The 27,615-nt window shown below is 54.9% G+C and overlaps 6 non-coding genes across 6 annotated transcripts; 3 read left to right on the top strand and 3 right to left on the bottom strand.

Annotated features, from left to right (window-relative positions):
* Positions 1-2,214: 2,214 nt before the first annotated feature.
* trnam-cau (transfer RNA methionine (anticodon CAU)) lies at positions 2,215-2,287 on the bottom strand. Its single transcript has one exon. It is a non-coding gene; the product is annotated as a tRNA-Met (tRNA).
* Positions 2,288-6,617: 4,330 nt separating this feature from the next.
* On the top strand, positions 6,618-6,690 carry trnaa-ugc (transfer RNA alanine (anticodon UGC)). The gene has a single exon. It is a non-coding gene; the product is annotated as a tRNA-Ala (tRNA).
* A 272-nt stretch (positions 6,691-6,962) lies between these two features.
* Positions 6,963-7,035, bottom strand: trnat-cgu (transfer RNA threonine (anticodon CGU)). Its single transcript has one exon. It is a non-coding gene; the product is annotated as a tRNA-Thr (tRNA).
* A 7,150-nt stretch (positions 7,036-14,185) lies between these two features.
* Positions 14,186-14,258, top strand: trnaa-agc (transfer RNA alanine (anticodon AGC)). The gene has a single exon. It is a non-coding gene; the product is annotated as a tRNA-Ala (tRNA).
* A 281-nt stretch (positions 14,259-14,539) lies between these two features.
* On the bottom strand, positions 14,540-14,613 carry trnam-cau (transfer RNA methionine (anticodon CAU)). Its single transcript has one exon. It is a non-coding gene; the product is annotated as a tRNA-Met (tRNA).
* Positions 14,614-27,400: 12,787 nt separating this feature from the next.
* trnaa-agc (transfer RNA alanine (anticodon AGC)) lies at positions 27,401-27,473 on the top strand. Its single transcript has one exon. It is a non-coding gene; the product is annotated as a tRNA-Ala (tRNA).
* The last annotated feature ends 142 nt before the right edge of the window (positions 27,474-27,615 follow it).

Raw genomic sequence — 27,615 nt, 5'->3', positions numbered from 1 at the left:
GGCAGGCAACATTCGGCAAAGCCTTTCACTTCTTTGTCTCGATGGCTCCGCTACTGGAGAGCCACGTCACAGCGCACTAAGATCCTTTGCTCAGCACTCCATGCAGGCAAGAAGGGAGGTGCTTCCGTTTACCAAAGAGCCTAAGAAAATGAGGGTTTGCTTAAGGAAAAGAAGGAAGCACTTGTCAGGTATAGACAGGATAGATCGAGTGAATCCGTACAAGAGTGTAAAGACAGTAGGGAAATCAGGAGGGTAAAAAGGGGACCTGAGATAGCTTTGGCAGATAGAGTTAAGGAAAATCCAAAGGGTTTTTGCAAATACATTATAAGGACAAAAGGGTGACTAGGGAGAGAATAGGGCCCCTCGAGGATCAGCACAGCGGCCTTTGTGCCGAGCCGCAGGAGAGGCTGGGCCGATACTAAACGAGTATTTTGCATCAGTGTTTACTGTGGAAAAGGATAGAATGTAGGGAGAAGTATAGAATATAGGGAAATGGATGGTGACATCTTGAAAATTGTCCACATTGCAGAGGAGGAATGCTGGATGCCTTGAAGCGCGTACAAGTGGATCAATGCCCAGGACCTGATCAGGTCTGGGGGAAGCTAAGGAAGTGATTGCTGGGCCCCTTGCTGAGATATTTGTATGGTTGATATAAAATCATGAGGCGTATAGATCGGATAAAGAGAGAAAGTCTTTTCCCTGGGGTGCGGGAGACCAGCACTAGAGGGCAGAGGTTTAGGGTGAGAGGGAAAAGATATGAAAGAGAACTAAGGGGCACCTTTTTCACACAGAGGGTGGTACGTGTATGGAATGAGCTGCCAGAGGAAGTGGCGGAGGCGAGTGCAATTGCAATATTTAAAAGGCATCTGGGTGGCTATATGAATAGGAAGGGTTTGGAGGGATATGGCCCGCGTGCCGGCAGGTACGACTAGATTGGGATGGGATATCTGGTCGGAAAGGTCCGACCGAAGGGTCTCTTTCCGTGACGTACATCTCTATGACTCTATGACTCCTTTCAAGCAAAGTTTTCCCGCGAAGCGGCGCTCTAAACTGCTCGATGACAACTTACTATGTCAACGTCCGGACGAAGGAGTCTTCCATTCCTGTCGGAAAACTGCCTGTGGACTTCTCTTCGTTTCCTCTTCATGAAATCTGGCCTGCACGGGGTGTGCCACTTCCACAGTTGCACAAGTTGAACAGCAACGCATCCGAGCAGGTCAGCACTTAGGAAAGGCCCTACCGGTCAGACAGGGCTCGCGGGTGCTGCTTCAGACGAGTGGCGGTTGCTCTTTGCATCTCGGCCTGCTTGGCGTGTATCTGAAAGCAGCACTTTGCGGAACCTGACCGCAGGGCTGCAGCTCACGAGGATGAAGGAGAAGCCCTCTTTTTTCGTCTGGTAACAGCCCCAAGTGTTCTCTTTCTCCAAAATACACCTTCTTCTTCTTCAGAGAAGTCTGCCTGTTGGTGTGCTGTGACGTCTGCAGTTGCAAACCACGAGCAGCAGGGAGCCCTCTGGAGGAACACAACATCCACGCAGTCAGTCAGCACTCACTTGAACGTGTCGCAAGTCTCCAATCAGTCAGACAGCGCTCTCGAGTGCTACCTCACACTTGTTGTGACTGCTGGCGCCGATCGGTTCGTTTGGATTCTGGAATCTCAGAGCGTCTCGCTGGCGATTCTTTCGGCGGCACTGTGTTTTCCAGAAGACTTCGCGCACGTGCTGCTGCTGCTGCTCGGATGTGTCGATGGTCGCGTCGCGTTGTTCGGTTGAATACAGCGTGCAATCTCGAGAGGAAATCGCCTGCTGCTCTCAGCTCATCGTTCCGAAGCACCATGGGGGCTAAGCATGTGCACGTTGTAGGGGAATTAGCTCAAATGGTAGAGCGCTCGCTTAGCATGCGAGAGGTAGTGGGATCGATGCCGACATTCTCCACAGTGCTTTTCCTGGGGACACGCTTGAGACGCAAGCAGTGTGACCCTCGCGTGAACCCTGCGTGTGGCTCCAGTCTTTGCTGCTGCACAGATAGCACGATGGTGAGTTCCCAAAATGCTGTGCAGAAAAAAAAGTTGAGCACGTGTCGCCCAGATGTTAAACCTTCCAGCAACGCGTTTGCTCTGGTGTGGTCAGTTCAAATCAGGCGTGAAGCCGTCCAAAGCCATAATTATTGCCCGCGGAGAGAAAGAAAACAGGACCGGTGACAAAGGCCACAGTCTTGCCTTCTCTGAGGATTGAACTCAGGACCTTCAGATTATGAGACTGACGCGCTGCCTACTGCGCAAAGAAGGCCAGCCGACAGCCGAGGCTCAAACCGCGTGCCCAAATAGGCCGGTTTTCAAGGTGCCGCGAGCCACAGAGCAACCCTCGTCAGAAAGCTGCAGCTCCAGTGAGGCCAGGATATCGGCTTTCAATCCACAATCACGCACGTCGCCCGTTACATGCTGGGCTCTGGCCCGTGCAGAGACACGGCCCACTCGCGGTACCGCAGAGCCGTGGCGTCAGGAGCTCGGCAAAGCCCGGTATGTCTTGCGCTTGGCAGGCAACATTCGGCAAAGCCTTTCACTTCTTTGTCTCGATGGCTCCGCTACTGGAGAGCCACGTCACAGCGCACTAAGATCCTTTGCTCAGCACTCCATGCAGGCAAGAAGGGAGGTGCTTCCGTTTACCAAAGAGCCTAAGAAAATGAGGGTTTGCTTAAGGAAAAGAAGGAAGCACTTGTCAGGTATAGACAGGATAGATCGAGTGAATCCGTACAAGAGTGTAAAGACAGTAGGGAAATCAGGAGGGTAAAAAGGGGACCTGAGATAGCTTTGGCAGATAGAGTTAAGGAAAATCCAAAGGGTTTTTGCAAATACATTATAAGGACAAAAGGGTGACTAGGGAGAGAATAGGGCCCCTCGAGGATCAGCACAGCGGCCTTTGTGTCGAGCCGCAGGAGAGGCTGGGCCGATACTAAACGAGTATTTTGCATCAGTGTTTACTGTGGAAAAGGATAGAATGTAGGGAGAAGTATAGAATATAGGGAAATGGATGGTGACATCTTGAAAATTGTCCACATTGCAGAGGAGGAATGCTGGATGCCTTGAAGCGCGTACAAGTGGATCAATGCCCAGGACCTGATCAGGTCTGGGGGAAGCTAAGGAAGTGATTGCTGGGCCCCTTGCTGAGATATTTGTATGGTTGATATAAAATCATGAGGCGTATAGATCGGATAAAGAGAGAAAGTCTTTTCCCTGGGGTGCGGGAGACCAGCACTAGAGGGCAGAGGTTTAGGGTGAGAGGGAAAAGATATGAAAGAGAACTAAGGGGCACCTTTTTCACACAGAGGGTGGTACGTGTATGGAATGAGCTGCCAGAGGAAGTGGCGGAGGCGAGTGCAATTGCAATATTTATAAGGCATCTGGGCGGCTATATGAATAGGAAGGGTTTGGAGGGATATGGCCCGCGTGCCGGCAGGTACGACTAGATTGGGATGGGATATCTGGTCGGAAAGGTCCGACCGAAGGGTCTCTTTCCGTGACGTACATCTCTATGACTCTATGACTCCTTTCAAGCAAAGTTTTCCCGCGAAGCGGCGCTCTAAACTGCTCGATGACAACTTACTATGTCAACGTCCGGACGAAGGAGTCTTCCATTCCTGTCGGAAAACTGCCTGTGGACTTCTCTTCGTTTCCTCTTCATGAAATCTGGCCTGCACGGGGTGTGCCACTTCCACAGTTGCACAAGTTGAACAGCAACGCATCCGAGCAGGTCAGCACTTAGGAAAGGCCCTACCGGTCAGACAGGGCTCGCGGGTGCTGCTTCAGACGAGTGGCGGTTGCTCTTTGCATCTCGGCCTGCTTGGCGTGTATCTGAAAGCAGCACTTTGCGGAACCTGACCGCAGGGCTGCAGCTCACGAGGATGAAGGAGAAGCCCTCTTTTTTCGTCTGGTAACAGCCCCAAGTGTTCTCTTTCTCCAAAATACACCTTCTTCTTCTTCAGAGAAGTCTGCCTGTTGGTGTGCTGTGACGTCTGCAGTTGCAAACCACGAGCAGCAGGGAGCCCTCTGGAGGAACTTTTTTTTTATTTCAAAAATATACTTTATTCATAAATGATTTGATGGTCTGTACATTGGATCATGCCATACATATGTCCATATTTACAAACACAGATTCGACTTTATTCTTGTCCTTTACAATCCTGTGCATTTTTTCAATCTTGTATATATACATATATTTGGCTGAGGCATCAGCAGAGCCCAAAAAAACGTCTGTATGGGCCCCCTGTTCTTCTTTCGGCAGGCCGATCTTACACGGTGGTCTTTCCCCACCGCGCCTTGGCGGCAGCTGCCCCAAGCTTCAGCGCGTCCCTCAACACGTAGTCTTGGACCTTGGAATGTGCCAGTCTGCAACACTCGGTCGGGGTCAACTCCTTCAGCTGGAAGATCAACAGGTTTCGGACCGCCCAGAGAGCGTCCTTCACCGAGTTGATGATCCTCCAGGCGCAGTTAATGTTCGTCTCGGTGTGAGTCCCGGGGAACAGGCCGTAGAGCACGGAGTCCCGCGTCACGGCGCTGCTCGGGACGAACCTCGACAAGCACCACTGCATTCCTCTCCAGACTTCCTCTGCATAGGCACATTCCAGAAGGAGGTGTGTGACAGTCTCGTCCCCCCCGCAGCCACTTCGAGGGCAGCGTGCGGTGCGGCAGAGAGTCCGGGCGTGCATAAAGGATCTCACAGGCAGAGCCCTTCTCACCACCAGCCAAGCCACGTCTTGGTGCTTGTTGGAAAGTTCTGGCGATGAGGCATTCTGCCAAATGGCTTTGACAGTCTGCTCAGGGAACCGCTCGACAGGATCCGCCCTCTCCTTTTCCCGAAGGGTCTCAAGGACGCTACGTGCTGACCACTTCCTGATGGACTTGTGGTCAAAGGTGTTTTTCCTCATAAATATCTCCACGAAGGACAGGTGATACGGAACGGTCCAACTACTCGGAGCGTTCCGCGGCAGCGAGGCCAGGCCCATCCTTCGCAACACCGGGGACAGGTAGAACCTCAGTACGTAGTGACACTTGGTGTTTGCGTACCGGGGATCCACGCACAGCTTGATGCAGCCACACACAAAGGTGGCCATCAGGGTGAGGGTGGCATTGGGCGTGTTTTTTCCCCCATTGCACCGGTCTTTGTACATAGAGTCTCTTCGGACCCGGTCCATCTTTGATCTCCAAATGAATTGGAAGATGGCCCGGGTGACTGCGGCGGCACAGGTCCTGGGGATAGGCCAGACCTGTGCCACATATAGCAATACTGAGAGTACCTCACACCTGATGACCAGGTTTTTTCCCGCGATGGAGAGCGACCGTTGCCCCCATCTGCCTAGTTTCTGTCTCATCTTCCTGATCCGCTCCTCCCAGGTCTTGGCGCACGCCCCAGCCCCCCCGAACCAAATACCCAGCACCTTCAGGTGGTCAGTCCTGACGGTGAAGGGGATAGAGGATTGGTCGGCCCAGTTCCCGAAGAGCATGGCCTCGCTCTTGCCTCGGTTTACCTTGGCCCCCGAGGCCCGTTCGAACTGGTCGCAGATGCACACGAGTCTGTGCACGGACAGCGGATCCGAGCAGAAAACAGCGACGTCATCCATGTACAGGGAGGCCTTAACCTGCAGGCCCCCGCTGCCAGGAATAGTCACCCCCCTCAGGCTCGCATCCTTCCTGATGGATTCGGCAAATGGCTCTATGCAACACACAAACAAGGCGGGTGAGAGGGGGCATCCCTGCCTGACTCCAGATCTTACAGGGAAGCTATCTGATTCCCACCCATTGATTGAGACTGCACTGACAATGTTGGTGTAGAGCAGTCTGATCCAATTTCCGATTCCCTCCCCAAAGCCCATTTTGGAGAGGACATCCCTCATATATGTATGCGATATCCTGTCAAAGGCTTTCTCCTGGTCCAGGCTGATGAGGCAGGTGTCCACCCCCCTGTCCTGCACGTAGGCGATCGTATCCCTGAGGAGTGCGAGACTCTCAGAGATCTTCCTGCCCGGTACAGCACAGGTTTGGTCCGGGTGGATCACCGATCCCAGAGCAGACCTGACCCGGTTGGCGATGACCTTTGACAGGATTTTGTAGTCTGCATTTAACAGTGAGATCGGTCTCCAATTTCTAATTTCCTCCCTCTCCCCCTTCCGCTTGTAGACGAGGGTGATGATGCCTTTCCTCATGGATTCACTCATGGTACCTGCCCGGAGCATACTGACATACACCTCCAGCAGGTCCTGGCCGGGAGCCCTCTGGAGGAACACAACATCCACGCAGTCAGTCAGCACTCACTTGAACGTGTCGCAAGTCTCCAATCAGTCAGACAGCGCTCTCGAGTGCTACCTCACACTTGTTGTGACTGCTGGCGCCGATCGGTTCGTTTGGATTCTGGAATCTCAGAGCGTCTCGCTGGCGATTCTTTCGTCGGCACCGTGTTTTCCAGAAGACTTCGCGCACGTGCTGCTGCTGCTGCTGCTCGGATGTGTCGATAGTCGCGTCGCGTTGTTCGGTTGAATACAGCGTGCAATCTCGAGAGGAAATCGCCTGCTGCTCTCAGCTCATCCTTCCGAAACACCATGGGGGCTAAGCAAGTGTACAGTTTAGGGGAATTAGCTCAAATGGTAGAGCGCTCGCTTTGCATGCGAGAGGTAGTGGGATCGATGCCCACATTCTCCACAGTGCTTTTCCTGGGGAGACGCAAGCAGTGTGACCCTCGCGTGAACCCTGCGTGTGGCTCCAGTCTTTGCTGCTGCACAGATAGCACGATGGTGAGTTTACAAAATGCTGTGCAGAAAAACAAGTTGAGCACGTGTCGCCCAGATGTTAAACCTTCCAGCGACGCGTTTGCTCTGGTGTGGTCAGTTCAAAGCAGGCGTGAAGCCGTCCAAAGCAAATATTATTGCCCGCGGAGAGAAAGAAAACGCGTAAGGTGACAAAGGCCACAGTCTTGCCTTCTCTGAGGATTAAACTCAGGACCTTCAGATTACGAGACTGACGCGCTGCCTACTGCGCTAAGAAGGCCAGCCGACAGCCGAGGCTCATACCGCGTGCCCAAATAGGCCGTTTTTCAAGGTGCTGCGAGCCACAGAGCAACCCTCGTCAGAAAGCTGCAGCTCGAGTGAGGCCAGGATATCGGCTTTCAATCCACAATCACGCACCTCGCCCGTTACATGCTGGGCTCTGGCCCGTGCAGAGACACGGCCCACTCGCGGTGCCGCAGAGCCGTGGCGTCAGGAGCGCGGCAAAGCCCGGTATGTCTTGCGCTTGGCAGGCAACATTCGGCAAAGCCTTTCACTTCTTTGTCTCGATGGCTCCGCTACTGGAGAGCCACGTCACAGCGCACTAAGATCCTTTGCTCAGCACTCCATGCAGGCAAGAAGGGAGGTGCTTCCGTTTACCAAAGAGCCTAAGAAAATGAGGGTTTGCTTCAGGAAAAGAAGGAAGCACATGTCAGGTATAGACAGGATAGATCGAGTGAATCCGTACAAGAGTGTAAAGACAGTAGGGAAATCAGGAGGGTAAAAAGGGGACCTGAGATAGCTTTGGCAGATAGAGTTAAGGAAAATCCAAAGGGTTTTTGCAAATACATTATAAGGACAAAAGGGTGACTAGGGAGAGAAGAGGGCCCCTCGAGGATCAGCACAGTGGCCTTTGTGTCGAGCCGCAGGAGAGGCTGGGCCGATACTAAACGAGTATTTTGCATCAGTGTTTACTGTGGAAAAGGATAGAATGTAGGGAGAAGTATAGAATATAGGGAAATGGATGGTGACATCTTGAAAATTGTCCACATTGCAGAGGAGGAATGCTGGATGCCTTGAAGCGCGTACAAGTGGATCAATGCCCAGGACCTGATCAGGTCTGGGGGAAGCTAAGGAAGTGATTGCTGGGCCCCTTGCTGAGATATTTGTATGGTTGATATAAAATCATGAGGCGTATAGATCGGATAAAGAGAGAAAGTCTTTTCCCTGGGGTGCGGGAGACCAGCACTAGAGGGCAGAGGTTTAGGGTGAGAGGGAAAAGATATGAAAGAGAACTAAGGGGCACCTTTTTCACACAGAGGGTGGTACGTGTATGGAATGAGCTGCCAGAGGAAGTGGCGGAGGCGAGTGCAATTGCAATATTTAAAAGGCATCTGGGTGGCTATATGAATAGGAAGGGTTTGGAGGGATATGGCCCGCGTGCCGGCAGGTACGACTAGATTGGGATGGGATATCTGGTCGGAAAGGTCCGACCGAAGGGTCTCTTTCCGTGACGTACATCTCTATGACTCTATGACTCCTTTCAAGCAAAGTTTTCCCGCGAAGCGGCGCTCTAAACTGCTCGATGACAACTTACTATGTCAACGTCCGGACGAAGGAGTCTTCCATTCCTGTCGGAAAACTGCCTGTGGACTTCTCTTCGTTTCCTCTTCATGAAATCTGGCCTGCACGGGGTGTGCCACTTCCACAGTTGCACAAGTTGAACAGCAACGCATCCGAGCAGGTCAGCACTTAGGAAAGGCCCTACCGGTCAGACAGGGCTCGCGGGTGCTGCTTCAGACGAGTGGCGGTTGCTCTTTGCATCTCGGCCTGCTTGGCGTGTATCTGAAAGCAGCACTTTGCGGAACCTGACCGCAGGGCTGCAGCTCACGAGGATGAAGGAGAAGCCCTCTTTTTTCGTCTGGTAACAGCCCCAAGTGTTCTCTTTCTCCAAAATACACCTTCTTCTTCTTCAGAGAAGTCTGCCTGTTGGTGTGCTGTGACGTCTGCAGTTGCAAACCACGAGCAGCAGGGAGCCCTCTGGAGGAACTTTTTTTTTATTTCAAAAATATACTTTATTCATAAATGATTTGATGGTCTGTACATTGGATCATGCCATACATATGTCCATATTTACAAACACAGATTCGACTTTATTCTTGTCCTTTACAATCCTGTGCATTTTTTCAATCTTGTATATATACATATATTTGGCTGAGGCATCAGCAGAGCCCAAAAAAACGTCTGTATGGGCCCCCTGTTCTTCTTTCGGCAGGCCGATCTTACACGGTGGTCTTTCCCCACCGCGCCTTGGCGGCAGCTGCCCCAAGCTTCAGCGCGTCCCTCAACACGTAGTCTTGGACCTTGGAATGTGCCAGTCTGCAACACTCGGTCGGGGTCAACTCCTTCAGCTGGAAGATCAACAGGTTTCGGACCGCCCAGAGAGCGTCCTTCACCGAGTTGATGATCCTCCAGGCGCAGTTAATGTTCGTCTCGGTGTGAGTCCCGGGGAACAGGCCGTAGAGCACGGAGTCCCGCGTCACGGCGCTGCTCGGGACGAACCTCGACAAGCACCACTGCATTCCTCTCCAGACTTCCTCTGCATAGGCACATTCCAGAAGGAGGTGTGTGACAGTCTCGTCCCCCCCGCAGCCACTTCGAGGGCAGCGTGCGGTGCGGCAGAGAGTCCGGGCGTGCATAAAGGATCTCACAGGCAGAGCCCTTCTCACCACCAGCCAAGCCACGTCTTGGTGCTTGTTGGAAAGTTCTGGCGATGAGGCATTCTGCCAAATGGCTTTGACAGTCTGCTCAGGGAACCGCTCGACAGGATCCGCCCTCTCCTTTTCCCGAAGGGTCTCAAGGACGCTACGTGCTGACCACTTCCTGATGGACTTGTGGTCAAAGGTGTTTTTCCTCATAAATTTCTCCACGAAGGACAGGTGATACGGAACGGTCCAACTACTCGGAGCGTTCCGCGGCAGCGAGGCCAGGCCCATCCTTCGCAACACCGGGGACAGGTAGAACCTCAGTACGTAGTGACACTTGGTGTTTGCGTACCGGGGATCCACGCACAGCTTGATGCAGCCACACACAAAGGTGGCCATCAGGGTGAGGGTGGCATTGGGCGTGTTTTTTCCCCCATTGCATCGGTCTTTGTACATAGAGTCTCTTCGGACCCGGTCCATCTTTGATCTCCAAATGAATTGGAAGATGGCCCGGGTGACTGCGGCGGCACAGGTCCTGGGGATAGGCCAGACCTGTGCCACATATAGCAATACTGAGAGTACCTCACACCTGATGACCAGGTTTTTTCCCGCGATGGAGAGCGACCGTTGCCCCCATCTGCCTAGTTTCTGTCTCATCTTCCTGATCCGCTCCTCCCAGGTCTTGGCGCACGCCCCAGCCCCCCCGAACCAAATACCCAGCACCTTCAGGTGGTCAGTCCTGACGGTGAAGGGGATAGAGGATTGGTCGGCCCAGTTCCCGAAGAGCATGGCCTCGCTCTTGCCTCGGTTTACCTTGGCCCCCGAGGCCCGTTCGAACTGGTCGCAGATGCACACGAGTCTGTGCACGGACAGCGGATCCGAGCAGAAAACAGCGACGTCATCCATGTACAGGGAGGCCTTAACCTGCAGGCCCCCGCTGCCAGGAATAGTCACCCCTCTCAGGCTCGCATCCTTCCTGATGGATTCGGCAAATGGCTCTATGCAACACACAAACAAGGCGGGTGAGAGGGGGCATCCCTGCCTGACTCCAGATCTTACAGGGAAGCTATCTGATTCCCACCCATTGATTGAGACTGCACTGACAATGTTGGTGTAGAGCAGTCTGATCCAATTTCCGATTCCCTCCCCAAAGCCCATTTTGGAGAGGACATCCCTCATATATGTATGCGATATCCTGTCAAAGGCTTTCTCCTGGTCCAGGCTGATGAGGCAGGTGTCCACCCCCCTGTCCTGCACGTAGGCGATCGTATCCCTGAGGAGTGCGAGACTCTCAGAGATCTTCCTGCCCGGTACAGCACAGGTTTGGTCCGGGTGGATCACCGATCCCAGAGCAGACCTGACCCGGTTGGCGATGACCTTTGACAGGATTTTGTAGTCTGCATTTAACAGTGAGATCGGTCTCCAATTTCTAATTTCCTCCCTCTCCCCCTTCCGCTTGTAGACGAGGGTGATGATGCCTTTCCTCATGGATTCACTCATGGTACCTGCCCGGAGCATACTGACATACACCTCCAGCAGGTCCTGGCCGATCAAGTCCCAAAGAGCGGAATAAACCTCGACCGGTAAGCCGTCGCTTCCGGGAGTTTTATTCTTTTCGAAGGACTCGAGGGCCTTGGTCAGTTCATCCAGAGATAGCGGCTGGTCCAGCCTCTCTCGTGTTCCGTCATCTAGGACCTCCGTGATAGAGGACAGGAACGACTGGGAGGCCGCGCTGTCGGTCGGCTTCGAGTCATACAGGCTGGCGTAGAAGGATTTGCTGATCCTCATGACGTCAGCCTGAGATGACGTTACCGAGCCATCTTCTTTCTTCAGGCTGCTGAGCACGGAGCTCTCTTTGTGCACCTTCTGGAAGAAGAAACGTGAGCACGTCTCGTCCTGCTCCACCGAGCGGACCCTGGACCGGAAGATTATCCTGGAGGCCTCCGAGGCGAAGAGCGAGGCTTGCTGGCCCTTCACCTCCTTGAGGTCCTCCGTGACATCCACCCCCATCGTCTGCAGCAGGAGCAGGTTCTGCATACTTTCCTGGAGCTGGGACAGTTTTCCCCGCCTCTCTCTCGCCTCCTGGACACCTTTGAGGATAAAGAACCTCTTGATGTTCCCTTTTACCGTTTCCCACCAGTCCGCTGGAGACTCAAAGAGGGGCTTCACGGTTCTCCAACCTGCGTAATCCCTCTTGAGCTCTTCGATGTTTCCCGGGGTCAACAGCTTAGTGTTCAGTTTCCACGTTCCCTTGCCCGCCCGCTGTTCGTCCTGTAGGTGACAGTCGGCCAGCAGGAGGCAGTGGTCAGAGAAGAACACCGGCTTGACGTCGGTGGATCTGACCGAGAGCGTTCGGGACACAAACAGGTAATCTATCCTTGAGCGGATAGACCCGTCTGCCCGTGACCAGGTGTATCTACGCTGCGCTCCGTCTGCAGGGGCGCTGAAGACGTCGTGCAGCTTGGCGTCTTTGACCGTTTCCATCAGGGCCCTGGACGTAGCGTCCGGTTTACTGTCCCCCCCGCCGGATCGTCCATCAGCATCAATGATGCAGTTGAAGTCTCCGGCCAGAATGACCGGCCTGGACGTAGCCAGCAGCAGTGGAAGCTGTTGCAGGACGGCCAACCGTTCACTCTTACCCACTGGGGCGTACACGTTGATTAGTCTCACGGGAGCGTTTCTGTATTTGACGTCCACGACGAGGAGGCGCCCGCCCACCACCTCCTTAACCTCGGAGATGGTGAAGTTGCCTCCCCGCAACAGGATACCCAGGCCGGAGGCGCGGCTATCGTTGCCCCCCGACCACACTGACGGCCCGTGGGCCCACAAGCTCGACCATCTCCTGTAACTGCTGAGGTGCGGTATCCCGCACTCCTGCAGAAACAGGACATCAGCTTTGACGTTGGCCAGGAAGGCCAGCGTTGAAACACATCGCGTAGCCGCTTTAATGCTACGCACATTTATGCTGGCAATTTTAAACCCCATTTTAACAGTTTGCGGGGTTACCAGTGTCCATTTTCTTCTGGTCTTGCTCCAGTGGGGTAGCTGCGTGCATCCCCGTGGTGACAGCAAACTGCTGGACCTTCCCAGGGCTGAGGTAGTTGTCCGGCTCCACGCTGGAGTCATTTCCCCGCTCTGGTGTCATCGTGTCAGACCCAGGGTCCGCATCGCCCCGTTCTCCATCTGACATCAGGGCTGTCACTGGGACGCTGCTCCCAGTTCCCTGGAGCTGTGGGCCGGTGGGTACCCCTTGGTTCTCACCGGGTAGGGGGAGGCCTTCACGCATCCCCTCAGAGGGATCGTCTTTTCCTTCTTGGGCGGTGTTGCCCTCCTTTCTCCCCACGGCGCTCTGCCTCTTCCTCCGGAGGCGACCCTTCTTGCGCCCGTCCTCACCCTCGGAGGAGCTGCCTGTATCCTCCTCTTGGAGGTGTCTCTTCCCCCTTCGCTTGGTGGCTTTGGGGCCCTCGAGAGGTTTCCTTTTCCTGTTTTTAACGATAATCCACTGCTCTGCCTCCTTTGATCCCTCCTCTTCCATTTCCTCCGTCAGTCTTGCAGGAGCTTGGGTCGGCTGCTGCATCTCCCCGCTGTCTGCTGCCTGCTCCTCTACAACTTTCCCTTCCTTCTGGGTGCCTCCAGGCACCGTTCCTTTGCTGATTCGCGGTACCTCGTTAGACTTTGTCGGTCCGCGGCTCGTGTTGCCACCTCCGGCCATCTGTGCGTAGGTGGCGGCTCCTCGTCTTGGGCAGGCCTTGTACATGTGGCCCGCCTCCCCGCACAGGTTGCAGCTCTTTTCCTCCCGACAGTCCTTTGTCAAGTGACCCTCCTGTTTGCAGTTCCTGCAGATGGTCACTTTGCAATCCACCGCCACGTGTCCCGACTTCCCGCAGGTTCGGCACACTTTGGGCTGCCCTGCATATGTCAGGTAGCCTCTGCTCCCTCCGATTGCGAAGCTCGAGGGTGGGTGGAGGATGTTCCCACTGTCATCGGCCCTCAGAGTTACCTTGACCTGCCTCTTACTGGTCCAGATCCCAAAGGGGTCGATCACATCGGTGGCTTCTCCCTCGACTTGGACGTACCTTCCCAGGAAGGTCAGGACATCAGCCGCTGGAACGTAGGGGTTGTACATATGGATTGTAACAACCCGGTTCCTCTGTGCAGGAAGCACACACAATGGCGTCGCCGACAAGATGGAGAACAGCGGCTCCCCTTCCTTCTCCTTGAAGACCTTCAGGAGCTGTTCGCACTGCTTCACGCTTCTGAAGGTCACATCGAAGTAGCCTGCCCCAGGGAAATCCTGCAGGCAGTACACGTCTGCGGCTGCAAGGCCGCAACACTCCAGCAGAACTTTCTTCACAAACACCGTCCGATCCACCGGTCCCTCTGGAGGAACACAACATCCACGCAGTCAGTCAGCACTCACTTGAACGTGTCGCAAGTCTCCAATTAGTCAGACAGCGCTCTCGAGTGCTACCTCACACTTGTTGTGACTGCTGGCGCCGATCGGTTCGTTTGGATTCTGGAATCTCAGAGCGTCTCGCTGGCGATTCTTTCGGCGGCACTGTGTTTTCCAGAAGACTTCGCGCACGTGCTGCTGCTGCTGCTCGGATGTGTCGATAGTCGCGTCGCGTTGTTCGGTTGAATACAGCGTGCAATCTCGAGAGGAAATCGCCTGCTGCTCTCAGCTCATCGTTCCGAAGCACCATGGGGGCTAAGCAAGTGCACATTGTAGGGGAGTTAGCTCAAATGGTAGAGCGCTCGCTTAGCATGCGAGAGGTAGTGGGATCGATGCCCACATTCTCCACAGTGCTTTTCCTGGGGACACGCTTGAGACGCAAGCAGTGTGACCCTCGCGTGAACCCTGCGTGTGGCTCCAGTCTTTGCTGCTGCACAGATAGCACGATGGTGAGTTCACAAAATGCTGTGCAGAAAAAAAAGTTGAGCACGTGTCGCCCAGATGTTAAACCTTCCAGCAACGCGTTTGCTCTGGTGTGGTCAGTTCAAATCAGGCGTGAAGCCGTCCAAAGCAATTATTATTGCCCGCGGAGAGAAAGAAAACACGCCCGGTGACAAAGGCCACAGTCTTGCCTTCTCTGAGGATTGAACTCAGGGCCTATCAGATTATGAGACTGACGCGCTGCCTACTGCGCTAAGAAGGCCAGCCGACAGCCGAGGCTCATACCGCGTGCCCAAATAGGCCTGTTTTCAAGGTGCCGCGAGCCACAGAGCAACCCTCGTCAGAAAGCTGCAGCTCCAGTGAGGCCAGGATATCGGCTTTCAATCCACAATCACGCACCTCGCCCGTTACATGCTGGGCTCTGGCCCGTGCAGAGACACGGCCCACTCGCGGTACCGCAGAGCCGTGGCGTCAGGAGCTCGGCAAAGCCCGGTATGTCTTGCGCTTGGCAGGCAACATTCGGCAAAGCCTTTCACTTCTTTGTCTCGATGGCTCCGCTACTGGAGAGCCACGTCACAGCGCACTAAGATCCTTTGCTCAGCACTCCATGCAGGCAAGAAGGGAGGTGCTTCCGTTTACCAAAGAGCCTAAGAAAATGAGGGTTTGCTTCAGGAAAAGAAGGAAGCACTTGTCAGGTATAGACAGGATAGATCGAGTGAATCCGTACAAGAGTGTAAAGACAGTAGGGAAATCAGGAGGGTAAAAAGGGGACCTGAGATAGCTTTGGCAGATAGAGTTAAGGAAAATCCAAAGGGTTTTTGCAAATACATTATAAGGACAAAAGGGTGACTAGGGAGAGAATAGGGCCCCTCGGGGATCAGCACAGCGGCCTTTGTGTCGAGCCGCAGGAGAGGCTGGGCCGATACTAAACGAGTATTTTGCATCAGTGTTTACTGTGGAAAAGGATAGAATGTAGGGAGAAGTATAGAATATAGGGAAATGGATGGTGACATCTTGAAAATTGTCCACATTGCAGAGGAGGAATGCTGGATGCCTTGAAGCGCGTACAAGTGGATCAATGCCCAGGACCTGATCAGGTCTGGGGGAAGCTAAGGAAGTGATTGCTGGGCCCCTTGCTGAGATATTTGTATGGTTGATATAAAATCATGAGGCGTATAGATCGGATAAAGAGAGAAAGTCTTTTCCCTGGGGTGCGGGAGACCAGCACTAGAGGGCAGAGGTTTAGGGTGAGAGGGAAAAGATATGAAAGAGAACTAAGGGGCACCTTTTTCACACAGAGGGTGGTACGTGTATGGAATGAGCTGCCAGAGGAAGTGGCGGAGGCGAGTACAATTGCAATATTTAAAAGGCATCTGGGTGGCTATATGAATAGGAAGGGTTTGGAGGGATATGGCCCGGGTGCCGGCAGGTACGACTAGATTGGGATGGGATATCTGGTCGGAAAGGTCCGACCGACGGGTCTCTTTCCGTGACGTACATCTCTATGACTCTATGACTCCTTTCAAGCAAAGTTTTCCCGCGAAGCGGCGCTCTAAACTGCTCGATGACAACTTACTATGTCAATGTCCGGACGAAGGAGTCTTCCATTCCTGTCGGAAAACTGCCTGTGGACTTCTCTTCGTTTCCTCTTCATGAAATCTGGCCTGCACGGGGTGTGCCACTTCCACAGTTGCACAAGTTGAACAGCAACGCATCCGAGCAGGTCAGCACTTAGGAAAGGCCCTACCGGTCAGACAGGGCTCGCGGGTGCTGCTTCAGACGAGTGGCGGTTGCTCTTTGCATCTCGGCCTGCTTGGCGTGTATCTGAAAGCAGCACTTTGCGGAACCTGACCGCAGGGCTGCAGCTCACGAGGATGAAGGAGAAGCCCTCTTTTTTCGTCTGGTAACAGCCCCAAGTGTTCTCTTTCTCCAAAATACACCTTCTTCTTCTTCAGAGAAGTCTGCCTGTTGGTGTGCTGTGATGTCTGCAGTTGCAAACCACGAGCAGCAGGGAGCCCTCTGGAGGAACTTTTTTAATTTCAAAATATACTTTATTCATAAATGATTTGATGGTCTGTACATTGGATCATGCCATACATATGTCCATATTTACAAACACAGATTCGACTTTATTCTTGTCCTTTACAATCCTGTGCATTTTTTCAATCTTGTATATATACATATATTTAGCTGAGGCATCAGCAGAGCCCAAAAAAACGTCTGTATGGGCCCCCTGTTCTTCTTTCGGCAGGCCGATCTTACACAGTGGTCTTTCCCCACCGCGCCTTGGCGGCAGCTGCCCCAAGCTTCAGCGCGTCCCTCAACACGTAGTCTTGGACCTTGGAATGTGCCAGTCTGCAACACTCGGTCGGGGTCAACTCCTTCAGCTGGAAGATCAACAGGTTTCGGACCGCCCAGAGAGCGTCCTTCACCGAGTTGATGATCCTCCAGGCGCAGTTAATGTTCGTCTCGGTGTGAGTCCCGGGGAACAGGCCGTAGAGCACGGAGTCCCGCGACACGGGGCTGCTCGGGACGAACCTCGACAAGCACCACTGCATTCCTCTGCATAGGCACATTCCAGAAGGAGGTGTGTGACAGTCTCGTCCCCCCCGCAGCCACTTCGAGGGCAGCGTGCGGTGCGGCAGAGAGTCCGGGCGTGCATAAAGGATCTCACAGGCAGAGCCCTTCTCACCACCAGCCAAGCCACGTCTTGGTGCTTGTTGGAAAGTTCTGGCGATGAGGCATTCTGCCAAATGGCTTTGACAGTCTGCTCAGGGAACCGCTCGACAGGATCCGCCCTCTCCTTTTCCCGAAGGGTCTCAAGGACGCTACGTGCTGACCACTTCCTGATGGACTTGTGGTCAAAGGTGTTTTTCCTCATAAATATCTCCACGAAGGACAGGTGATACGGAACGGTCCAACTACTCGGAGCGTTCCGCGGCAGCGAGGCCAGGCCCATCCTTCGCAACACCGGGGACAGGTAGAACCTCAGTACGTAGTGACACTTGGTGTTTGCGTACCGGGGATCCACGCACAGCTTGATGCAGCCACACACAAAGGTGGCCATCAGGGTGAGGGTGGCATTGGGCGTGTTTTTTCCCCCATTGCACCGGTCTTTGTACATAGAGTCTCTTCGGACCCGGTCCATCTTTGATCTCCAAATGAATTGGAAGATGGCCCGGGTGACTGCGGCGGCACAGGTCCTGGGGATAGGCCAGACCTGTGCCACATATAGCAATACTGAGAGTACCTCACACCTGATGACCAGGTTTTTTCCCGCGATGGAGAGCGACCGTTGCCCCCATCTGCCTAGTTTCTGTCTCATCTTCCTGATCCGCTCCTCCCAGGTCTTGGCGCACGCCCCAGCCCCCCCGAACCAAATACCCAGCACCTTCAGGTGGTCAGTCCTGACGGTGAAGGGGATAGAGGATTGGTCGGCCCAGTTCCCGAAGAGCATGGCCTCGCTCTTGCCTCGGTTTACCTTGGCCCCCGAGGCCCGTTCGAACTGGTCGCAGATGCACACGAGTCTGTGCACGGACAGCGGATCCGAGCAGAAAACAGCGACGTCATCCATGTACAGGGAGGCCTTAACCTGCAGGCCCCCGCTGCCAGGAATAGTCACCCCCCTCAGGCTCGCATCCTTCCTGATGGATTCGGCAAATGGCTCTATGCAACACACAAACAAGGCGGGTGAGAGGGGGCATCCCTGCCTGACTCCAGATCTTACAGGGAAGCTATCTGATTCCCACCCATTGATTGAGACTGCACTGACAATGTTGGTGTAGAGCAGTCTGATCCAATTTCCGATTCCCTCCCCAAAGCCCATTTTGGAGAGGACATCCCTCATATATGTATGCGATATCCTGTCAAAGGCTTTCTCCTGGTCCAGGCTGATGAGGCAGGTGTCCACCCCCCTGTCCTGCACGTAGGCGATCGTATCCCTGAGGAGTGCGAGACTCTCAGAGATCTTCCTGCCCGGTACAGCACAGGTTTGGTCCGGGTGGATCACCGATCCCAGAGCAGACCTGACCCGGTTGGCGATGACCTTTGACAGGATTTTGTAGTCTGCATTTAACAGTGAGATCGGTCTCCAATTTCTAATTTCCTCCCTCTCCCCCTTCCGCTTGTAGACGAGGGTGATGATGCCTTTCCTCATGGATTCACTCATGGTACCTGCCCGGAGCATACTGACATACACCTCCAGCAGGTCCTGGCCGATCGAGTCCCAAAGAGCGGAATAAACCTCGACCGGTAAGCCGTCGCTTCCGGGAGTTTTATTCTTTTCGAAGGACTCGAGGGCCTTGGTCAGTTCATCCAGAGATAGCGGCTGGTCCAGCCTCTCTCGTGTTCCGTCATCTAGGACCTCCGTGATAGAGGACAGGAACGACTGGGAGGCCGCGCTGTCGGTCGGCTTCGAGTCATACAGGCTGGCGTAGAAGGATTTGCTGATCCTCATGACGTCAGCCTGAGATGACGTTACCGAGCCATCTTCTTTCTTCAGGCTGCTGAGCACGGAGCTCTCTTTGTGCACCTTCTGGAAGAAGAAACGTGAGCACGTCTCGTCCTGCTCCACCGAGCGGACCCTGGACCGGAAGATTATCCTGGAGGCCTCCGAGGCGAAGAGCGAGGCTTGCTGGCCCTTCACCTCCTTGAGGTCCTCCGTGACATCCACCCCCATCGTCTGCAGCAGGAGCAGGTTCTGCATACTTTCCTGGAGCTGGGACAGTTTTCCCCGCCTCTCTCTCGCCTCCTGGACACCTTTGAGGATAAAGAACCTCTTGATGTTCCCTTTTACCGTTTCCCACCAGTCCGATGGAGACTCAAAGAGGGGCTTCACGGTTCTCCAACCTGCGTAATCCCTCTTGAGCTCTTCGATGTTTCCCGGGGTCAACAGCTTAGTGTTCAGTTTCCACGTTCCCTTGCCCACCCGCTGTTCGTCCTGTAGGTGACAGTCGGCCAGCAGGAGGCAGTGGTCAGAGAAGAACACCGGCTTGACGTCGGTGGATCTGACCGAGAGCGTTCGGGACACAAACAGGTAATCTATCCTTGAGCGGATAGACCCGTCTGCCCGTGACCAGGTGTATCTACGCTGCGCTCCGTCTGCAGGGGCGCTGAAGACGTCGTGCAGCTTGGCGTCTTTGACCGTTTCCATCAGGGCCCTGGACGTAGCGTCCGGTTTACTGTCCCCCCCGCCGGATCGTCCATCAGCATCAATGATGCAGTTGAAGTCTCCGGCCAGAATGACCGGCCTGGACGTAGCCAGCAGCAGTGGAAGCTGTTGCAGGACGGCCAACCGTTCACTCTTACCCACTGGGGCGTACACGTTGATTAGTCTCACGGGAGCGTTTCTGTATTTGACGTCCACGACGAGGAGGCGCCCGCCCACCACCTCCTTAACCTCGGAGATGGTGAAGTTGCCTCCCCGCAACAGGATACCCAGGCCGGAGGCGCGGCTATCGTTGCCCCCCGACCACACTGACGGCCCGTGGGCCCACAAGCTCGACCATCTCCTGTAACTGCTGAGGTGCGGTATCCCGCACTCCTGCAGAAACAGGACGTCGGCTTTGACGTTGGCCAGGAAGGCCAGCGTTGAAACACATCGCGTAGCCGCTTTAATGCTACGCACATTTATGCTGGCAATTTTAAACCCCATTTTAACAGTTTGCGGGGTTACCAGTGTCCATTTTCTTCTGGTCTTGCTCCAGTGGGGTAGCTGCGTGCATCCCCGTGGTGACAGCAAACTGCTGGACCTTCCCAGGGCTGAGGTAGTTGTCCGGCTCCACGCTGGAGTCATTTCCCCGCTCTGGTGTCATCGTGTCAGACCCAGGGTCCGCATCGCCCCGTTCTCCATCTGACATCAGGGCTGTCACTGGGACGCTGCTCCCAGTTCCCTGGAGCTGTGGGCCGGTGGGTACCCCTTGGTTCTCACCGGGTCGGGGGAGGCCTTCACCCATCCCCTCAGAGGGATCGTCTTTTCCTTCTTGGGCGGTGTTGCCCTCCTTTCTCCCCACGGCGCTCTGCCTCTTCCTCCGGAGGCGACCCTTCTTGCGCCCGTCCTCACCCTTGGAGGAGCTGCCTGTATCCTCCTCTTGGAGGTGTCTCTTCCCCCTTCGCTTGGTGGCTTTGGGGCCCTCGAGAGGTTTCCTTTTCCTGTTTTTAACGATAATCCACTGCTCTGCCTCCTTTGATCCCTCCTCTTCCATTTCCTCCGTCTGTCTTGCAGGAGCTTGGGTCGGCTGCTGCATCTCCCCGCTGTCTGCTGCCTGCTCCTCTACAACTTTCCCTTCCTTCTGGGTGCCTCCAGGCACCGTTCCTTTGCTGATTCGCGGTACCTCGTTAGACTTTGTCGGTCCGCGGCTCGTGTTGCCACCTCCGGCCATCTGTGCGTAGGTGGCGGCTCCTCGTCTTGGGCAGGCCTTGTACATGTGGCCCGCCTCCCCGCACAGGTTGCAGCTCTTTTCCTCCCGACAGTCCTTTGTCAAGTGACCCTCCTGTTTGCAGTTCCTGCAGATGGTCACTTTGCAATCCACCGCCACGTGTCCCGACTTCCCGCAGGTTCGGCACACTTTGGGCTGCCCTGCATATGTCAGGTAGCCTCTGCTCCCTCCGATTGCGAAGCTCGAGGGTGGGTGGAGGATGTTCCCACTGTCATCGGCCCTCAGAGTTACCTTGACCTGCCTCTTACTGGTCCAGATCCCAAAGGGGTCGATCACATCGGTGGCTTCTCCCTCGACTTGGACGTACCTTCCCAGGAAGGTCAGGACATCAGCCGCTGGAACGTAGGGGTTGTACATATGGATTGTAACAACCCGGTTCCTCTGTGCAGGAAGCACACACAATGGCGTCGCCGACAAGATGGAGAACAGCGGCTCCCCTTCCTTCTCCTTGAAGACCTTCAGGAGCTGTTCGCACTGCTTCACGCTTCTGAAGGTCACATCAAAGTAGCCTGCCCCAGGGAAATCCTGCAGGCAGTACACGTCTTTTTTTTTTTATTTCAAAAATATACTTTATTCATAAATGATTTGATGGTCTGTACATTGGATCATGCCATACATATGTCCATATTTACAAACACAGATTCGACTTTATTCTTGTCCTTTACAATCCTGTGCATTTTTTCAATCTTGTATATATACATATATTTGGCTGAGGCATCAGCAGAGCCCAAAAAAACGTCTGTATGGGCCCCCTGTTCTTCTTTCGGCAGGCCGATCTTACACGGTGGTCTTTCCCCACCGCGCCTTGGCGGCAGCTGCCCCAAGCTTCAGCGCGTCCCTCAACACGTAGTCTTGGACCTTGGAATGTGCCAGTCTGCAACACTCGGTCGGGGTCAACTCCTTCAGCTGGAAGATCAACAGGTTTCGGACCGCCCAGAGAGCGTCCTTCACCGAGTTGATGATCCTCCAGGCGCAGTTAATGTTCGTCTCGGTGTGAGTCCCGGGGAACAGGCCGTAGAGCACGGAGTCCCGCGTCACGGCGCTGCTCGGGACGAACCTCGACAAGCACCACTGCATTCCTCTCCAGACTTCCTCTGCATAGGCACATTCCAGAAGGAGGTGTGTGACAGTCTCGTCCCCCCCGCAGCCACTTCGAGGGCAGCGTGCGGTGCGGCAGAGAGTCCGGGCGTGCATAAAGGATCTCACAGGCAGAGCCCTTCTCACCACCTTTTTTTTTTATTTCAAAAATATACTTTATTCATAAATGATTTGATGGTCTGTACATTGGATCATGCCATACATATGTCCATATTTACAAACACAGATTCGACTTTATTCTTGTCCTTTACAATCCTGTGCATTTTTTCAATCTTGTATATATACATATATTTGGCTGAGGCATCAGCAGAGCCCAAAAAAACGTCTGTATGGGCCCCCTGTTCTTCTTTCGGCAGGCCGATCTTACACAGTGGTCTTTCCCCACCGCGCCTTGGCGGCAGCTGCCCCAAGCTTCAGCGCGTCCCTCAACACGTAGTCTTGGACCTTGGAATGTGCCAGTCTGCAACACTCGGTCGGGGTCAACTCCTTCAGCTGGAAGATCAACAGGTTTCGGACCGCCCAGAGAGCGTCCTTCACCGAGTTGATGATCCTCCAGGCGCAGTTAATGTTCGTCTCGGTGTGAGTCCCGGGGAACAGGCCGTAGAGCACGGAGTCCCGCGTCACGGCGCTGCTCGGGACGAACCTCGACAAGCACCACTGCATTCCTCTCCAGACTTCCTCTGCATAGGCACATTCCAGAAGGAGGTGTGTGACAGTCTCGTCCCCCCCGCAGCCACTTCGAGGGCAGCGTGCGGTGCGGCAGAGAGTCCGGGCGTGCATAAAGGATCTCACAGGCAGAGCCCTTCTCACCACCAGCCAAGCCACGTCTTGGTGCTTGTTGGAAAGTTCTGGCGATGAGGCATTCTGCCAAATGGCTTTGACAGTCTGCTCAGGGAACCGCTCGACAGGATCCGCCCTCTCCTTTTCCCGAAGGGTCTCAAGGACGCTACGTGCTGACCACTTCCTGATGGACTTGTGGTCAAAGGTGTTTTTCCTCATAAATTTCTCCACGAAGGACAGGTGATACGGAACGGTCCAACTACTCGGAGCGTTCCGCGGCAGCGAGGCCAGGCCCATCCTTCGCAACACCGGGGACAGGTAGAACCTCAGTACGTAGTGACACTTGGTGTTTGCGTACCGGGGATCCACGCACAGCTTGATGCAGCCACACACAAAGGTGGCCATCAGGGTGAGGGTGGCATTGGGCGTGTTTTTTCCCCCATTGCACCGGTCTTTGTACATTGAGTCTCTTCGGACCCGGTCCATCTTTGATCTCCAAATGAATTGGAAGATGGCCCGGGTGACTGCGGCGGCACAGGTCCTGGGGATAGGCCAGACCTGTGCCACATATAGCAATACTGAGAGTACCTCACACCTGATGACCAGGTTTTTTCCCGCGATGGAGAGCGACCGTTGCCCCCATCTGCCTAGTTTCTGTCTCATCTTCCTGATCCGCTCCTCCCAGGTCTTGGCGCACGCCCCAGCCCCCCCGAACCAAATACCCAGCACCTTCAGGTGGTCAGTCCTGACGGTGAAGGGGATAGAGGATTGGTCGGCCCAGTTCCCGAAGAGCATGGCCTCGCTCTTGCCTCGGTTTACCTTGGCCCCCGAGGCCCGTTCGAACTGGTCGCAGATGCACACGAGTCTGTGCACGGACAGCGGATCCGAGCAGAAAACAGCGACGTCATCCATGTACAGGGAGGCCTTAACCTGCAGGCCCCCGCTGCCAGGAATAGTCACCCCCCTCAGGCTCGCATCCTTCCTGATGGATTCGGCAAATGGCTCTATGCAACACACAAACAAGGCGGGTGAGAGGGGGCATCCCTGCCTGACTCCAGATCTTACAGGGAAGCTATCTGATTCCCACCCATTGATTGAGACTGCACTGACAATGTTGGTGTAGAGCAGTCTGATCCAATTTCCGATTCCCTCCCCAAAGCCCATTTTGGAGAGGACATCCCTCATATATGTATGCGATATCCTGTCAAAGGCTTTCTCCTGGTCCAGGCTGATGAGGCAGGTGTCCACCCCCCTGTCCTGCACGTAGGCGATCGTATCCCTGAGGAGTGCGAGACTCTCAGAGATCTTCCTGCCCGGTACAGCACAGGTTTGGTCCGGGTGGATCACCGATCCCAGAGCAGACCTGACCCGGTTGGCGATGACCTTTGACAGGATTTTGTAGTCTGCATTTAACAGTGAGATCGGTCTCCAATTTCTAATTTCCTCCCTCTCCCCCTTCCGCTTGTAGACGAGGGTGATGATGCCTTTCCTCATGGATTCACTCATGGTACCTGCCCGGAGCATACTGACATACACCTCCAGCAGGTCCTGGCCGATCAAGTCCCAAAGAGCGGAATAAACCTCGACCGGTAAGCCGTCGCTTCCGGGAGTTTTATTCTTTTCGAAGGACTCGAGGGCCTTGGTCAGTTCATCCAGAGATAGCGGCTGGTCCAGCCTCTCTCGTGTTCCGTCATCTAGGACCTCCGTGATAGAGGACAGGAACGACTGGGAGGCCGCGCTGTCGGTCGGCTTCGAGTCATACAGGCTGGCGTAGAAGGATTTGCTGATCCTCATGACGTCAGCCTGAGATGACGTTACCGAGCCATCTTCTTTCTTCAGGCTGCTGAGCACGGAGCTCTCTTTGTGCACCTTCTGGAAGAAGAAACGTGAGCACGTCTCGTCCTGCTCCACCGAGCGGACCCTGGACCGGAAGATTATCCTGGAGGCCTCCGAGGCGAAGAGCGAGGCTTGCTGGCCCTTCACCTCCTTGAGGTCCTCCGTGACATCCACCCCCATCGTCTGCAGCAGGAGCAGGTTCTGCATACTTTCCTGGAGCTGGGACAGTTTTCCCCGCCTCTCTCTCGCCTCCTGGACACCTTTGAGGATAAAGAACCTCTTGATGTTCCCTTTTACCGTTTCCCACCAGTCCGCTGGAGACTCAAAGAGGGGCTTCACGGTTCTCCAACCTGCGTAATCCCTCTTGAGCTCTTCGATGTTTCCCGGGGTCAACAGCTTAGTGTTCAGTTTCCACGTTCCCTTGCCCGCCCGCTGTTCGTCCTGTAGGTGACAGTCGGCCAGCAGGAGGCAGTGGTCAGAGAAGAACACCGGCTTGACGTCGGTGGATCTGACCGAGAGCGTTCGGGACACAAACAGGTAATCTATCCTTGAGCGGATAGACCCGTCTGCCCGTGACCAGGTGTATCTACGCTGCGCTCCGTCTGCAGGGGCGCTGAAGACGTCGTGCAGCTTGGCATCTTTGACCGTTTCCATCAGGGCCCTGGACGTAGCGTCCGGTTTACTGTCCCCCCCGCCGGATCGTCCATCAGCATCAATGATGCAGTTGAAGTCTCCGGCCAGAATGACCGGCCTGGACGTAGCCAGCAGCAGTGGAAGCTGTTGCAGGACGGCCAACCGTTCACTCTTACCCACTGGGGCGTACACGTTGATTAGTCTCACGGGAGCGTTTCTGTATTTGACGTCCACGACGAGGAGGCGCCCGCCCACCACCTCCTTAACCTCGGAGATGGTGAAGTTGCCTCCCCGCAACAGGATACCCAGGCCGGAGGCGCGGCTATCGTTGCCCCCCGACCACACTGACGGCCCGTGGGCCCACAAGCTCGACCATCTCCTGTAACTGCTGAGGTGCGGTATCCCGCACTCCTGCAGAAACAGGACATCGGCTTTGACGTTGGCCAGGAAGGCCAGCGTTGAAACACATCGCGTAGCCGCTTTAATGCTACGCACATTTATGCTGGCAATTTTAAACCCCATTTTAACAGTTTGCGGGGTTACCAGTGTCCATTTTCTTCTGGTCTTGCTCCAGTGGGGTAGCTGCGTGCATCCCCGTGGTGACAGCAAACTGCTGGACCTTCCCAGGGCTGAGGTAGTTGTCCGGCTCCACGCTGGAGTCATTTCCCCGCTCTGGTGTCATCGTGTCAGACCCAGGGTCCGCATCGCCCCGTTCTCCATCTGACATCAGGGCTGTCACTGGGACGCTGCTCCCAGTTCCCTGGAGCTGTGGGCCGGTGGGTACCCCTTGGTTCTCACCGGGTAGGGGGAGGCCTTCACGCATCCCCTCAGAGGGATCGTCTTTTCCTTCTTGGGCGGTGTTGCCCTCCTTTCTCCCCACGGCGCTCTGCCTCTTCCTCCGGAGGCGACCCTTCTTGCGCCCGTCCTCACCCTCGGAGGAGCTGCCTGTATCCTCCTCTTGGAGGTGTCTCTTCCCCCTTCGCTTGGTGGCTTTGGGGCCCTCGAGAGGTTTCCTTTTCCTGTTTTTAACGATAATCCACTGCTCTGCCTCCTTTGATCCCTCCTCTTCCATTTCCTCCGTCAGTCTTGCAGGAGCTTGGGTCGGCTGCTGCATCTCCCCGCTGTCTGCTGCCTGCTCCTCTACAACTTTCCCTTCCTTCTGGGTGCCTCCAGGCACCGTTCCTTTGCTGATTCGCGGTACCTCGTTAGACTTTGTCGGTCCGCGGCTCGTGTTGCCACCTCCGGCCATCTGTGCGTAGGTGGCGGCTCCTCGTCTTGGGCAGGCCTTGTACATGTGGCCCGCCTCCCCGCACAGGTTGCAGCTCTTTTCCTCCCGACAGTCCTTTGTCAAGTGACCCTCCTGTTTGCAGTTCCTGCAGATGGTCACTTTGCAATCCACCGCCACGTGTCCCGACTTCCCGCAGGTTCGGCACACTTTGGGCTGCCCTGCATATGTCAGGTAGCCTCTGCTCCCTCCGATTGCGAAGCTCGAGGGTGGGTGGAGGATGTTCCCACTGTCATCGGCCCTCAGAGTTACCTTGACCTGCCTCTTACTGGTCCAGATCCCAAAGGGGTCGATCACATCGGTGGCTTCTCCCTCGACTTGGACGTACCTTCCCAGGAAGGTCAGGACATCAGCCGCTGGAACGTAGGGGTTGTACATATGGATTGTAACAACCCGGTTCCTCTGTGCAGGAAGCACACACAATGGCGTCGCCGACAAGATGGAGAACAGCGGCTCCCCTTCCTTCTCCTTGAAGACCTTCAGGAGCTGTTCGCACTGCTTCACGCTTCTGAAGGTCACATCGAAGTAGCCTGCCCCAGGGAAATCCTGCAGGCAGTACACGTCTGCGGCTGCAAGGCCGCAACACTCCAGCAGAACTTTCTTCACAAACACCGTCCGATCCACCGGTCCCTCTGGAGGAACACAACATCCACGCAGTCAGTCAGCACTCACTTGAACGTGTCGCAAGTCTCCAATTAGTCAGACAGCGCTCTCGAGTGCTACCTCACACTTGTTGTGACTGCTGGCGCCGATCGGTTCGTTTGGATTCTGGAATCTCAGAGCGTCTCGCTGGCGATTCTTTCGGCGGCACTGTGTTTTCCAGAAGACTTCGCGCACGTGCTGCTGCTGCTGCTCGGATGTGTCGATAGTCGCGTCGCGTTGTTCGGTTGAATACAGCGTGCAATCTCGAGAGGAAATCGCCTGCTGCTCTCAGCTCATCGTTCCGAAGCACCATGGGGGCTAAGCAAGTGCACATTGTAGGGGAATTAGCTCAAATGGTAGAGCGCTCGCTTAGCATGCGAGAGGTAGTGGGATCGATGCCCACATTCTCCACAGTGCTTTTCCTGGGGACACGCTTGAGACGCAAGCAGTGTGACCCTCGCGTGAACCCTGCGTGTGGCTCCAGTCTTTGCTGCTGCACAGATAGCACGATGGTGAGTTCACAAAATGCTGTGCAGAAAAAAAAGTTGAGCAC

The sequence above is a fragment of the Chiloscyllium punctatum genome, chromosome 5, assembly GCF_047496795.1.
Source record: "Chiloscyllium punctatum isolate Juve2018m chromosome 5, sChiPun1.3, whole genome shotgun sequence".
Taxonomy (NCBI): domain Eukaryota; kingdom Metazoa; phylum Chordata; class Chondrichthyes; order Orectolobiformes; family Hemiscylliidae; genus Chiloscyllium; species Chiloscyllium punctatum.
The sequence above is the reverse complement of the archived record's forward strand: the minus strand, read 5'-3'. Positions and strand labels throughout refer to the sequence as shown.